Genomic DNA, 16,102 nt, shown 5'->3' with positions numbered 1-16,102 from the left:
GTGACTTCTTTTCCTCCCTAGTAGATGCGTGTTTCTCCTCTCACTTTGCCAGCCAGAGAATTCTTGCTTCCCCTGCAGCCTGTTGCCTGGCTAGAACACTGTGGCTTTTTCTATTTCTGTCACTTTATGTTAATTAAGCTAATTATGGCTTAAAAAATTTTTCCACCTGCATATGTGTCTGTTTGTCTAAGGGAGAATAGAGGAGAGGAAGTAGATTTTATGCAAGTTTCCGAGCAGAAAGAGCTCTGCTACAAGCATCCCAGCTGCTAGGTGAGCCAGAACTGCTCCTGAGATATCCCTGGATTATGAACATCCTTGTGAGGACCAAGACAAACCCAGTTAACAAGAGAGCTAAGAAAAATAAAGTGTAAACTTTAAAAATTGCTCTTTGTTTGAGATAAGCCAATAAATGAGACATTTCAAGCATGAAGGAAGAAAGGGGAAAAAACCCAACATTTGTTGAGGAGCAGCCACTGATCTGAGTGCTTTTCCTATAATTCCTCCGTCAAGTCTTAAAGATAGATAACATTTCTGTTTTGCTGATGAGGAAATTGAGGCTCAGAGAGGTGAAATACAAGGTCTGCGTTTTAATCCTGGCTCCTCTACATTTTTTCCTCTTTGCTTTTTAGTTGTGAGATTTTTGAAATTTAACTGCATGATTCTCATCTTAATTAGTGGTTAAAAAAAAAAAGGGTGGCAGCCAGTAATACTTAAAGGATTCTTTTTTAGGATTAAATGAAAAACCTCCTGTGGAAAAATCTAATTCAGAAACATAGTAGGTGCTCAGTTAAGTTTGGTTGAAATGTGAACCTCTTGTCACTTTATTTAATCAGGGATTCTGTTTAAAGAACGGATTAAAATTCCTGGAAAAACGAAGATATTTTTACAAAGAAACATGGAGAATTAGATGTGGCCTAGGGTGTAATAAGTTCAGCTAAAACAAGAGAATGGGAAATACTAGAGATCTCTTCAATAAAATTAGAGATACCAAGGGAACTTTTCATGCAAAGATGGGCACAGGTATATTTATTATTTGGGGTATTAGGTTTATTTGACAGAAACAACAGGAGAGAAAGGAACTCATGGGCTGAGGAGTCTTCCGTTGAGTAGTGAGTACCGATTATGCAGAAAATTAGGTTAGTTCCATGTACCCTCTCTTCTGTCCTCAAGTTCTCCTTAGGCCCCCGTTCATGCTGTTGGCACTTTAGTTTGGCTTATTGTGCTTCCTTTTCTTTTTTAAAGTTTCTACTTTTCAGATAAATCAGCACTGGCACATAAGTCTTATAAACTGTGAGATATGAGGGAATAAATAACTTAAATAGAAACAAGGGAGATTTGCTTAGTATTGGGCATGGAGTTAAGTTCTAGCATATGTTTGTGGAGTGGAGATACAAAGTGTGATGTTTGTTCTGCAGAGTCTTGGGCTAAAGGGGACAGTCCTTTGCCCAGAGTAAATATGAAAACTACTCAAAAGTACAAAATGCCACCAAAGTAGGATGATGGCACTTGAGTCTACGGTATTGGAGGCAGTATTGAAATTGGGATGCTGGAGACTGGGGTCTTAGTAGATGTGTGTGTGTGTGTGTGTGTGTTTCCTGCCTGTGATGATATAGAACTGCATTATTTTGCTTTGGGGCATGGAGTTATTGTAATTGTGGAACCAATTACATTTAATGATGTACTTTTTATTTTTTTTTTACAAGAACAATTTTGATGTTTCCACAATGTTTCTATATTGGTTGTACAGTCTGTTTGCTTCTAATGTGGATCTCTTCAATTGAAAGCTTAGGTTATCAGGACTAGCCTGAGTAGTTTTCTTTGTCAACCTCTATCTGCAATATTTTATATAGTATTTTATGTTGTACTATAGTGGTTAAGAGCCTGGGCTTTGGAGTCAGATTGCCTGAGTTTGAATTCAGTCTCAGGGAACTATTAGGCTGGTGCAAACGTAATGGCAGTTTCGGACCATGATTTTTAAATCATTATAACGAGGCTCAAACACATCTTTATTAATCAAATTAGGAACCATTATAATCAACACATTTTTGCCAATGAGAAATAAGTTTGTTTATTCCTGTAGCATAAAAATCCATGCCTCGGATTCGATGAACTCTTGAAAAGCATTTGCTGCCTTCTGCGGATTGTGGAAGCATTTTCCCTGCAAAAAGATTTTGAGTGCTTGAAGAAGTGGTAGTCGGTTGGCAAGAGGTAAGGTGAATGTGACAGATGAAGCAAAACTTTGTAGGCCAATTCATTCAACATTTTGTTTTTTCCAAAGTGATGTATAACTTTTTTTTTCAATATGATGTATAACTTAAAAAAATTTTTAGTTAGAGTATAATTGCTTTACAATATTGTAATAGCTTCTATGCCACAGGTATACATATGTCCTCCACCTCTTGAACCCCCCTCCTACCTCCCTGCCTATTCCACCCCTCTAGGTTGTCACAGAATGCTTGGCTTTGGGTTCCCTGTGTCATACATCAAATTCCCACTGGCTATATGTTCTATGTACAGTAATGTGTATGTTTCAGTGCTTTTCCCTCAAATCATCCTACCCTCTTTTGAAGCATTGGTAGTGCGACGTTCTGTCGAGAGTTGTCATAGAGAAGTGGGCCCTCTCTGTTGACCAATGCTAGCTGCAGGCATTGCAGTTTTTGGTGCATCTCGTTATTTGCTGACCATACTTCTCAGATGTAATGGTTTTGCTAGGATTCAGAAAGCTGTAGTGGATCTGACCGGCAGCAGACCACGAAACAGTGACCATGATCTTTTTTGAGGCAAGTTTGGCTTTGGAAAGTGCTTTGAAGCTTCTTCTTATTCTAACCACTGAGCTGGTCATTGCTGGTATCATATAAAATTCACTTTTCATCACAGATCACAATCTGATTGAGAAATGGTTGGTTGTTGTGTAGAATAAGAGAAGAAGACACTTCAGAATGATAATTTTTTTTTTGATTTTCAGTCAGCTCATGAGGCACTCAGAGAAGGCAATGGCACCCCACTCCAGTGTTCTTGCCTGGAGAATCCCAGGGACGGCGGAGCCTGGTGGGCTGCCGTCTATGGGGTCGCACAGAGTTGGACACGACTGACGCGACTTAGCAGCAGCAGCAGCAGCAGCATGAGGCACTCACTTATCGAACTTTTTCACCTTTCCAATTTGCTTCAAATGTCAAACAACTGTAGAATGGTTGACACTGAGTTCTTGGGCAACTTCTTTTGTCATTCTAAGAGGATCAGCTTCGATGATCCTCTCAGTTGGTCGTTGTCAACTATGATGGCCAGTCACTGCACTCATCTTCAGGGCTGTCGTGTCTTCTGCAAAACTTCTTGAACCATCACTGCACTATATGTTCATTAGCAGTTCCTGGGTCAAATGCATTGTTGATGTTGCAAGTTGTCTCCCCTGCTTTACTACCCATTTTGAACTTGAATAAGAAAATCGCTCAAATTGGCTTTTTGTCCTAACGTCATTTCCCTAGTCTAAAATAAATCTAAAATGAGCAGCAAGTAATAAGTCATTACCAAAAAAAAAAAAATACATAAAGTAAGAAATGCTCATTAAAATGATGTATAACATAACCACATTTATTTAAGAATATATTCCGGTATCAAACAGCAAAGCTCAGCAGTGCAAAACCGAAATTACTTTTGCACCAACCTAATAACTATGTGATCTTGAGCAACTGGGTTGACTTTACTTGGCTTAGCCTTCTCATTTGTGGAAGAGAGGTCATAATAGTTGGAATTATGGTTAGAGTCAGGTGAAATAATGTGCTCACTTATAGTAAGCACTCATAAACATTAACTATTACATTTTACTTGAGGTAAGATTACCACATGTGCTAGCTTGCTTATTTATTTATAAGTTGTGGCAAAAAATACATGTCATAAAATTTATCATCTTAGCCATTTTTAAGTGTACAGTTCAGTGATATTAAGTACATTGGTATTCTTGTGCAACCTTCCCACCATCCATCTCCAGAACTCTTTTCATTTTGCAAGACTGAAACTTTATACCCATTGAACCAGCTATCCCCCAGTGATCCTTCCCCCAACTCCTGGCACCCACCATTCTGCTTCCTATCTCTGTGATTTTGACTACTCGAAGTACCTCATATAAGTGGAATCATACAGTATTTGTTTTTTGTGACTGGCTTCTTTCTGTTAGCATAATGTCCTCGAGGTTCATCCATGTTGCACCGTGTGTCAGAATTTCCTATCTTTTTAAGGCTGAATAATTGTGTGTGTGTATGTGTGTGTATGTATGTGTATATATGTACACATATACACACATACCAAATTTTGCTTATCCCTTCACCATTGATGAATACTTGAGTTCCTTCCACATTTTAGCTATTATGAATAATGCCACTGTGAACACAAATGTACAAACATCTCTCTGAGACCCTGCTTTTAGTTTTTTTGAGTATAAACCCAGAAGTGGAACTGCTAGATCATAAGTAATTCTGTGTTTAATTTTTTGAGAAAACACTATAATGTTTTCCATAGCAGCAGTACCATTTTATATTCCCACCAGTAGTGCGTGAGGATTCCAATTTCTCCACAGTGTCACCAACACTTGTGATTTTCTGTGTGTGTGTGTTTGGTAATAGGCATCCTAATGAGTGTGAAATAGTATCTCATTGTGGTTTTCATTTGCGTTTCCCTAATGTGGTATTGAGAATCTTTTCAGTGCTTGTTGACCACTTGTATATCTTCTTTGGAAAAATGTCTCTCCAGATTCTTTGCCCATTTTTGAATCAGGTTTTTCTTGTTGTGAGTTTTAGGAGTTATCTATATGTTCTGGATTTTAATCCCTTATCAATATATGATTTGCAAATATTTTCTTCCATTTTATAGGTTGCCTTTTTTACTCTTGATAATGTCTTTCGATACATAAAAGCTTATTTTTTAAAATATATATGCAGTTTTTATTAAATTCTACTTTTATCTTAATAAATTTGACCTTTTTGTGTCATAGTTTAATCACAGGTTTGTGTAACCACTACCATAGTCAAGGTACCGAATAGTTGCAACACCCCAAAAAACTTCCTTGTTACAGCTAGCTTTTTAATAAGTGCTTTTTAGTAGTGTTATTAAGATGTCTTGTTTGGGAATCACCAAGGTTAGGTGCAAATCCTTCCAAAGTGCTAATGACTTTTCACTGGCTTGCTGGGGGATGCTGTGGACTTTTTTTTTTTTGTCTTTCCCTCTTTCTTTTTCCCCACATTGGTGACCTTGGAAATCAGATCCAGCCAACTCTTTTCATGAAGCATAGCACTGCTGACCAAATAGTTAAATGTAGGGATATTAGATTTTATGATACACAATTTTGATAATCATTCTGTTAAAGGATGATTTTAAATCTTTTATTATGATCTCTTAGTCCTTAGCTTATTAATTTATGACTTTTATGAATAAGTGCTACAGCTAGGTCTTAATTATATTTCAGTTAGATCTGATAGAGTACCTGAAGAACTATGGACAGAGGTTTGTGACATTGTACAAGAGGCAGTGATCAAGACCATCCCCAAGAAAAAGAAATGCAAAAAGGCAAAATGGTTGTCTGACGAGGCCTTACAAATAGCTGAGAAAAGAAGAGATGCGAAAGGCAAAGGAGAAAAGGAGAGATACACCCATTTGAATGCAGAGTTCCAGAGAATAGCAAGGAGAGATAAGAAACCCTTCCTCAGTGATAAGTGCAAAGAAATAGAGGAAAACAAGAGAATGGGAAAGACTAGAGATCTCGTCAATAAAATTAGACATGCCAAGGGAACATTTCATGCAAAGATGGGCTCAATAAAGGACAGAAATGGTAGGGACCTAACAGAAGCAGAAGATATTAAGAAGAAGTGGCAAGAATACACAGAAGAACTGTCCAAAAATGATCTTCATGACCCAGATAATCACGATGATGTGATCACTCACCTAGAGCCAGACATCCTGGAATGTGAAGTCAAGTGGGCCTTAGGAAGCATCACTACGAACAAAGCTAGTGGAGGTGATGGAATTCCAATTAAGCTATTTCATATCCTCAAAGATGATGCGTGAAAGTGCTGTACTCAATATGCCAGCAAATTTGGAAAACTCAGCAGTAGCCACAGGACTGGAAAAGGTCAGTTTTCATTCCAATCCCAAAGAAAGGCAATGCCAAAGAGTGTTCAAACTACCGCACAATTGCATTCATCTCACACGCTAGTAAAGTAATGCTCAAAATTCTCCAAGCCAGGCTTCAAGAGTATGTGAACCATGAACTTCCAGATGTTCAACCTGGATTTAGAAAAATCCAAAAAGCAAGAGAGTTCCAGGAAAACATCTAGTTTCACTTTATCGACACCACCAAAGCCTTTGACTGTGTGAATCACAACAAATTGTGGAAAATTCTTAAAGAGATGGGGAATACCAGACTACCTTACCTGCCTCCTGAGAAATCTGTATGCAGGTAAAGAAGCAACAGTTAGAACCGGACATGGAACAACAGACTAGTTCCAAATCGGGAAAGGAGTACGTCAAGGCTGTTTATTGTCACCCTGCTTATTTATTTAACTCACGTGCAGAGTACATCATGTGAAATGGCAGGCTGGATGAAGCACAAGCTGGAATCAAGATTTCCAGGAGAAATATCAATAACTTCAGATATGCAGATGGCACCACTCTTATAGCAGAAAGTGAAGAAGAACTAAAGAGCCTCTTGGTGAAAGTGAAAGAGGAGAGTGAAAAAGTTGGCTTAAAACTCAACATTCAGAAAACAAAGATCATGGCATCGTGTCCCATCACTTCATGCAAATAAATGGGGAAACAATGGAAATAGTGACAGACTTTATTTTTTTGGGCTCCAAAATCACTGCTGATGGTGACTACAGCTGTGAAATTAAACAACACTTGCTCCTTTGAAGAAAAGCTATGATCCACCTAGACAGCATATTAAAATGCAGAGACATTATTTTGCCAACAAAGGTCCATCTAGTCAAAGCTATGGTTTTTCCAGTAATCATGGATGGATGTGAGAGTTGGACTATAAAGAAAGCTGAGTGCCAAAGAATTGATGCTTTTGAACTGTGGTGTTGGAGAAAACTCTTGAGAGTCCCTTGGACTGCAAGGACATCCAACCAGTCCATCCTAAAGGGGATCAGTCCTGGGTGTTCATTGGAAGGTCTGATGTTGGAGCTGAAACTCCAATACTTTGGCCACCTGATGCAAAGAACCAACTCATTGAAAAAGACTCTGATGTTGGGAAAGATTGAAGGCAGGAGGAGAAGGGGACGACAGAGGATGAGATGGTTGGTTGGCATCACCGACTCAATGGACATGAGTTTGAGTAGGCTCCAGAAGTTGGTGATGGACAGGGAAGCCTGGCGTGCTGCAGTCCATGAGGTTTCAAAGGGTCGGACATGACTGAGCGACTGAACTGAACTGACAGCTCGGTCTTAATTATACTTCCTAGCAAGAAGTTGGGGATGAGAGTGAGAAAGAGCCCTAGATTTGGAGATCATGAATGCAGGACCAACTCTTGTCTCTGATAATTTACTCTAGATCTTGTTGTTCAGTTGCTCAGTCATGTCTCACTCTTTGTGACGCCATGGACTGCAGCATGACAGGCTTCCCTATCCTTCACTATCTCCTGGAGTTTGCTCAAACTCATGTTCATTGAGTCAGTATTGCCATCCAACCATCTCATCCTCTGTTGCCCCCTCTCATCTTGCTCTCAATCTTTCCCAGCATCAGGGTCTTTTCCAGGGAGTCAACTCTTTGCATCAGGTGGCCAAAGTATTGGAGCTTCATCTTCAGCCCGGTCCTTCCAATGAATATTCAAAGTTGATTTCCTTTAGGGTTAACTGGTTTGATCTCCTTGTAGTCCAAGGGACTCTCAAGAGTGTTCTCCAGCACCACAATTTGAAAGCATCAATTCTTGGGCAATCAGCCTTCTTTATGGTCCAACTGTCATCCATACATGACTACTGGAAGAACCACAGCTTAGAGTATACGGACCTTTGTCAGCAAAGTGATGTTTCTGCTTTTTAATATGCTGTCTAGGTTGGTCATAGCTCTTCTTCCAAGGAGAAAGCGTCTTTTAATTTAGTGGCTGTAGTCACCGTCCACAGTGATTTTGAAGCCCAAGAAAATGAAATTTGACAGTGTTTCTGCATTTTCCTCATCTATTTGCCATGAAGTGATAGGAACAGATGCCATTATCTTCATTTTCTGAATGGTGAATTTTAAGCCAGCTTTTTCACCCTCTTTCACCTTCATCAAGAGGTTTTTTAGTTCCCCTTCACTTTCTGTCATTAAAATGGTATCATCTGCATATCTCAGGTTGTTGATAATTCTCTCTCTAGATCTTGTTATTGTTGTTCAGTTGCTCAGTTGTGTCTGACTCTTTGTGACCTCATGGACTACAGCACGCCAGGCTTTCCTGTCCTTCACCAACTCCCAGAGCTTGCTCAAGCTCATGTCCTTTGAGTCAGTGATGCCACCCAACCGTCTCATCCTATATCATCCCCTTCTCCTCCTGCCTTCTCTCTTTACCAGCATCAGGGTCTTTTCCAGTGAGTTGGCTCTTCACATCAGGTGGCCAAAGTATTGGATCTTAATTCATTTAATTTTTATGAACTGCAAAATGGGTGAGGTGACAGTTCCTATTTCACGGGCTTTTTGGTTGTGTTGAGTAAAGAAGCAGTTATCTGGCTTTCAATAAATGTTCATTTGAATGTGAATAGTAAGAATGTTGATAAACGGAACCTGATATAACTCCCAGATTACATTTTTAAAGTTTTTTAATAACAGCTTTATTGAGCTATAATCCATATGCCATACAGTTCACCCATTTGAAACATACAACTCAGTGCCTTTTTATTCACGAAATTGTGCAGCCATCATCACAGTCAGTTTTAGAACATTGTCATTATCCCATAGAGAAACATATACCCTTTAGCAGTCACCCCATGCTTCTCCCATCTCCACAGCCCTAGGCAACCACTTATCTGTCTTTTACAGTAGGCTTGCCTATTCTGGATATTCCATATAAATGTTATCATAAAATATTTGGCTTTTTATGACCAGACTTCATTCATTTAAGCATTGTAATGTTTTCAGGGTTCATCCATGTTGTATTGTGTATCAATACTTCATTCTTTTTTGTTGCAGAGTATTCCAGTATATGGATATTTATCTATTCATCAGTTAATGTTAAATCAATAAATTAATAAACTTAATATAAATTAATATATATAAATATTATATAAATATATAAATATAAATAAATTTAAATTAATAAACTAATCAGTTTATTTGTCTATTCATCAGCTAATGCTTTTTGGCTGTTGCAAATAATGCTGCTGTGAACATATGTATCTGAAAGTTTTGTGTGGATATATGTTATATGTTTTCATTCTCCTTAGGTAGAGAAATTCTAGGGGTGGAATTGCTGGATCATATTATAAGTTTATGTTTAATCTTTCAGGGAACTCCAGGCTGTTTTCTCAAGTGGTTGTACCATTTTATTCCCCCAGCAGTATATGAGGGTTTCACTTTCTCCACATCCTCTCCACCACTTGTCTGTTTTATTTTAGTCATCCTGGTGAATGTGAACTGAGTGGTATCTTGTGATTTGATTTGTATTTCCTTGATGGCTAATGATGTTATCTTTTCATGTGTTTATTGTCCATCTTATTACTATTATTACGTATCGCTCTGTGTTTTACTATGTAGCTAGGTTATATTCCTCTTCAATAAGATGACGGTCTGAACCCAAAGGTGTGCTTATTAATACTTGCTGATTTGTTAGCTGATTATAAGAGGAACCCAGAGGAAGAAAAATAGGGCTTCATTTTATCTATCTCTCCTTTTTTAGTTACTTCTACATTATCACTAGTTAAATTGAAAGTTCTCAGAGAGGGTATCTGGAATAGAGATTGTCATTTAAAAATAATGTTTAGTCTGTTTAGGGGAAGGCTAGATTGAGGACATAAGATATTAATTAAAAAATAATTAATGGTTAAGTTGTTAATGTTATGGGTTATAGAGCACATACAATTTGATCTTGGCACTGGGGATATAGCAGTGAATAAAGTCCCTGATTTCAATGGCAATCTAATGGGCGGAGATGTGAAAAATTAGGCAATATATGGGGAAAGGGAGTTATTGAAAGGAAGGGATCTATTTTATTTATTTATTTTTGGCCATGTTGCATGGCTTGTGGGATCTTAGTTCCCCAACCAGGGATTGAACCCAGGTCCCTGTCAGCGAGAGCGCCAAGTTCTAACCACTGGACTGCTAGGGAATTCCTGGGAGGGATCTATTAATAGTTAAGATATGACTGATTGACCCAGACCTTTTTGGTGAAGTGAAATTTGAGCAGATATCTTATGAAATAAAGAAACTCGTCATATTGATAGTTTGAGAGAAGAATGCTTAGGCAGAGAAAATTATGAACACTAAATCCTTGAAGTGGGGTTATGCTTAGTTTGTAAATGAACAGCAAGGAGGTAAATAATATTCCTCACTGAGTTAAGAAAGTAGTCAATGGAAGGTTTTTGCCTTGAGCAACTGTAAGATTAGAGTTGCTATTTACAGAGATGGGAAAGACTGGCAGGTGCAGGTTGGTAAGGAAGGGTCAAGTATTTGGTGTTAGACATGTTACATTTCAGATGGTTGTAAGACAAACAAAAGGAGATGTTGAATAGGCTGTTGAATATGCAAGTCTGAAATTCAGGGGAATTCAGGTCAGAAATGGAAGTCAGTATATGTAAAGCCTTTGAGTAGATGTTATCATCCAAGAAATGTGTATAGAGAGAGCAGAAAAGAAATCTGACATCTGAGCCCTGGACATGCTGACATTGGTGGGGGGTGGTATTTGAGAAGATCAAAGGAGTAGCCAGTGAGGTGCAAGAAGAATCAAGAGAAAGCAAAGTAGCAGAGGTCAAGTGATTTGTAGGGGTAATGGCAGGTGTCCCAGCTTGGTTGCCTGGGAACCTAGAGTCTAAGTATTGTTTAGTTCTAGATAACTGTCGGACAGTTTTGGGGGCCTTAGGGTGATCTTTAAAGCGAAAGCCTTGACAAAATTGTCTCTAAACTTTTTCTCATTGTAATAATATCTCATCATATATTTATATAACACATTATAGTTTGTACAAAGCATTTTCATGTGTTTATTGCATTTAATAATCATAGTAGATCCATGGGACTTATACCCATTTTACGGATGAGAAGGGTAAAGAAGTTTAGAGACTTGTCCAAAGTCACACAGTCATAGTGTTAGCAACTTGAACCCAGATCTGCCTGATCACAAGGCCTGTGCTTCTTATAATATGTAACAAGTACTTTTTTTACAGTAACATTCTAGAGCTCTGTGATTTCGATCACATACAATTCATTCATTGATTCATTGAATATTTGCTGAGCACCTGCAATGTACTAGTTATTGTTCTAAGCACAAGGGATACAGTTGTGACCAAGAAAATGTCCTTGTCCTCAAAGATCTTTCATTCTAGTGGAGGAGACTGACAGTAAACAGATAAATAAGCTAATAAATAATATAATGTTAATGTCATAATAAAAATAAAGCAAAGTAAGGGAACAGTATATGTTGGGGTGATGATCAAGAAAAGCTTCTCTGAAGAGATGGCATTTGAGCAGAGCCCTGAATGATCTAAAGTAGAAAACAATGAGAAAATAGGAAGATAGAGGGAATAGCAGGCATAAAGGTCCACAGGTGGGAGTGCACTAGATGTGTTTGAGGAGCAGTAAGAAGGCTGTTGTCTGTTGGACAAGAGGTTGACAAACAAAATGCTTAGAGCTTTGAAATCATTTAGCGCTGGTGAGTCATTTCTGATTCCCGTCACTTAATTTACTGTGTGATTAGGCAGAATCCTTGACTTTTCTGAGTTTTAATTTCCTTATATACAAAATGGAGATAATAAAATAAAGCCTATTGAGAATTAAATGAGAGAATGTATATACAATACCTGGAATGTTGTCTGGCACATTACTTTGTTAAATATATATTTACTGCACATCTTCTATTATGTCAGCTGTGTCATAGAAACTCATTTCACTGTCATCTGGTAAATTCAGTTTGTTTTTCTGTTTATTTTTGCAAATGGTAGTCAGCAGATCTTAAAGTTGTATTCCTGTGCCTGGCCTCTGCTAGTCACTCTCCCTGAACTCACCTTTGTATTGAAAAATTGAGGAAGAGTGTTGGACTGAAAAGAAAATGATTTAGAAGTTGATGAATAGGTATAAAAATAAGGGTTTGGGATTCTGGTAATTACAGCCTCTAATATATTCATTTATTATGGAAAGAAACTGCATGTGCATTTCTGTCATCTTTCCTCATTACTGAATGCTAGCTCTACTCCAGCACTTCCCAGCCAGGCTTCCTGCTGACTCAAACCTGCTTGCCTTAGGAGAATCAGATAGGAGCCAAGTCCTCCATCCTTGTACGACCATCTGTTTTCAAACCCACAGCTGCTGCCCTTACAGTTGCAACCCAACACAACTGGAATGATTTATTCATCTACAGGTAACATTTGTGCACCAGCCTTCCAGCAAACTATGGTATCAGCTTTATGCTTAATGAAGCATCCAGCACAGGTGGTAAGCTGTACCATAAAGGACGCTTCTGGCTTACAAATGGCTGATGGACAGATGGAGGTAAACTGTTAGTCCTGAACATGTAGCAGAGTTAAGAGCAGAGGAAGAGCAGAGTGAACACTGGACAATAAGGGAAAATTTCTTGTCCAGTAAAGAGTCTCGATTATATATACGATATTCATGGCATTTCAAGATAATTTAACTCATCTTTAAGTTAAATGTTGTACCACTGTTAAGTTAGGTGAGAAAATTAAAATCCAGAAAGGGGAAGAGACTTAAACTGCATAGCAATTTGGCACAGTTAAGACCAGAACTCAGTCATTCCAATTCTGAGTCCACTGTTTACCTCCAATTGTTTTATTGTGCAGTGAAAAACTTTAAAACAAATATGAATGGCATTATTTATTTATTGTTGCTCAGTTTGTAACTTTCTGATACCATGAACAAATCCCAGCTTTTTGTCCCTTAATAACTAAATGACCAAGACCAAGCAAGTTGCTTAATCTTTTTGAATGTCTTATTATATATAAAATGAGGGTAATTAACACTTGTTCTGAATTGTTTTATGGATTAAATGAGGTAAAGTATACAAAAGCTGTTTAGGTCATTTTTATTAATCAGAAGATACTAAACGAATACTAATTTCTCTTCTTCAGTTCACCCCAGCAAACACTGATTAAGCATCTACCTTGTCCCAGCTCAATTTCTAGACTCTTTACTTAAATTTTCTTGTTTAACCTTTTAAGTTCTCTCTCTCCTTATTATATTGAGGATCTAATTGATATGTAATCTTTTTTCCATAACAAGATCCTTCTATAATGAAATCTCCATAACCAAGCAATTATTGTAGCAAACAAGTGATTCTTGCTCTTAGAAAAATCTACAGTGTTAGTATGAACCTGTGATAATATCTTTGGACCAGTGCAGCTAGAGCTAGTCTTGGCTTCTGCCCCTGCTGCAAGGTGCTTTGGGACGCTGTGTTTGGAGGGCAAGTCATATAACTGTTTCAGCACTCTTTGTCACCTTAGAGAATGTGGTTTCTGTTTTGGAAAGCTTGGTTTTAGTGAATTGCTTCCTTTTCACCTTAGGTTTTAGGTTCTTTGACAAGCCATCTGCTTCTCAAATCCAATTTCCCTTTACCACCAAGGGCTTGTAGACAGTTGTTCAGATGGAGAACAAAAGCTTTATCTAGTGGTTCTATAAGAGCGGGAAGACCTCAGGGAGAGATTGCGTCTGCTTATTGGAATTCATTTTGTGATGTGTGCCTGACTGGGCACTGTGCTGGGGCTGGCTATGGAAGAGATAAAATTTAGAAATGGATATTTGTCACCATGAGTTTTGGCTATATCTATACTTGCTGGTATCACCTAGGGCTCCTAAGAGCTTGTTGGAATCAGTGTTGCTGCTGCTGCTGCTGCTTATTTTCTTTTTCATTTTTCTTTTTTTCTTCCCACTTTTCTTTCTGGTAACTGTGTCTATTGCCCAAGCTTTCCATTTGTACCTGGTTCTTCTGTTTGGTTGTTTTTCCAGATCTTTGATCTGTTCAGTGAGTGGCTTGGTATAATGCAGTTCGATGACTGAGTTAAGTGGAGATTTAGTAATGAATAAATAAGGTACAGAGAAACCTAGAATGTGGTGGTAGAGAAGCCTTGGTGAACCCATAGACATGTGGCTTCAAATCTCACCTTTGCCTTATACTTGCTCTGTGATCTTGGGTAAGTCATTTATTCTCTTAGCCATAGTTTCTTCGTCTCTAAAAATGAGAATATAAATATTTACTTTGTTCAAGGTTGTAGTGAGTACTGAGACATTAAATGAAAGAAATGAGGAAAGAATCAAGCATTAAGTTGGTGGCTGTTAAATATTCCTTTCCATCTTTCCTCCTATCTCCCTAAAGAGTATACATGGGAAAACTGGACATATATATGAATAATTGTGTGTTCATGTGTACACGTTAGTTTATGTGAGTGTTAGTTTAATATAGCTCTGAGAAGTGGCAAAAAAAATTGCTGTAATCATTGGGAGTTGGGAGGTAGGAGCTTGGGATTGATGCATACCTTCCTTAAAACCAGGTTGAGAGACATACTCTGATACAGTGTAACCTAACAGTCTTTGTGCCTTTAAAGAAGACCTTAGGAGAGAAAAAGAACCTGGTTGTGGAGGCCTTGAGGGGCTTGTGTCCTCAGGGGGATCATTAGAGTGTCTCTAGTATCTACTGGTATCAGAGATAGAATAATCTGCTTCACAGTAAGCTGAGGGCAGAACCTGAGTTTGTAAGCACAAGAGCTGCCTTTTAGAAACAGTTAGTACATAACTGGGAAGGTTGCTGCCACCAGCCTTTCCCTTTCCACCCCTAAAATCTATTATATCATCATCAGGGTGATATTTTCCAAAATTAGAATCTAGTCATCTTAATTTGCTCTTAAAACTCTTCATTGGCTCCCAGTTGCCTTCAGGTTAGTCTGAACTCCTTCTGTCACATACAAGGTCCTCCTTGATTTGAGCCCTGCCTCCTCCTACTTCTCTTACTTTTGTTGTAGTGACACTGCGTTATTTGCAGCTTTTTACCTCTCCCCCCCACCCTTATGTACGTTCTGACCCATGATAGTCTTTCTGCTATGAGGTACTCTTTCCTGTTCTTCTGTTTTGCTTGACAATCTCTACTCTTTCTTTAAAACTCCTCAACTACTGGGTTTTCCATGAAATCTTCCCTGACTTTTGAAGGTGAGGTGCCATGGGATGGGAGACTTCCCTCCTCTAGGTTCATCTAGAATTTTGTACATACAGAAGTCTAACAACATGTAGCATCAGTGATTAGTAGGCATCAGTGATGTCTCTTAATGCTTTTATGACCCATTGATTTCATTATTTTAGTGCCTTCATTGGGATACTCAAACCATCTTTATGTAGATATATTCAACAACTGATATCTTTAGAATTAGAAAAATAAAATGCAGATACAATATTACGCCTTGCCAGACTTAGCAAATTCTATCAATACTTTGTCATATGCCTCTTGTCCCTGATGAAATGAATAGCCATCAGTAAAATGAACCATTAAGTTTGGAAGGAGCTATTTATTAATCAGCTTGATGGCATAAGTCCAGCTGATTTTTTTTTTTTTTCTCTTTTGGCTGTGCTACATGGCTTGTGGGATCTCTAGTTCCCCAACCAGGATTCAAACCCAGGCCCCCTTCAGTAGAAGCACAGCTTCCTAACCATTGGACCACCAAGGAATTCCCTGATCTGATTTTTTAATCATTGGCAAACTGGTCAAGATAAGCTAATTATTATGCTGCTTTCAAATAACTTTTCATTTGAATCCTCAGATTTCTTCGCTATAAATAGGATCTGAATTCTGCTTTGCATGCTGCGTTTTCCCAGATGTCTGACAATCCTTGACTGTTCATATTTTAAAAGGAGTTATTAAAAAGCTAATTGAAAATTTTAAATACTTGGGTGGAGTTTACTGATTTTGGACCTCATACTAATGGTGATCTGCCTGGGC

General features: G+C 38.2%; 1 protein-coding gene across 10 annotated transcripts in view; it reads left to right on the top strand.

Annotated features, from left to right (window-relative positions):
• FAM168A (family with sequence similarity 168 member A) overlaps positions 1 to 16,102 on the top strand; it is a 195,516-nt gene that overhangs the window by 56,797 nt on the left and 122,617 nt on the right. Inside the window, exon 2 of one of the 10 annotated variants that reach the window (XM_081539546.1) lies at positions 2,081 to 2,208. The exons of the other annotated variants lie outside the window; for them this stretch is intronic. The gene's annotated coding sequence lies outside the window, so the exon portion shown is untranslated. The remainder of the gene's footprint in view (positions 1 to 2,080; positions 2,209 to 16,102) is intronic. 10 annotated transcript variants of the gene reach the window in all.

This window comes from Giraffa tippelskirchi, chromosome 11 (assembly GCF_054371585.1).
Source record: "Giraffa tippelskirchi isolate mGirTip1 chromosome 11, T2T-mGirTip1v1.2.pri, whole genome shotgun sequence".
In the NCBI taxonomy this organism is placed as follows: Eukaryota; Metazoa; Chordata; class Mammalia; order Artiodactyla; family Giraffidae; genus Giraffa; species Giraffa tippelskirchi.
This window is presented reverse-complemented; position numbering and strand designations above follow the sequence as displayed.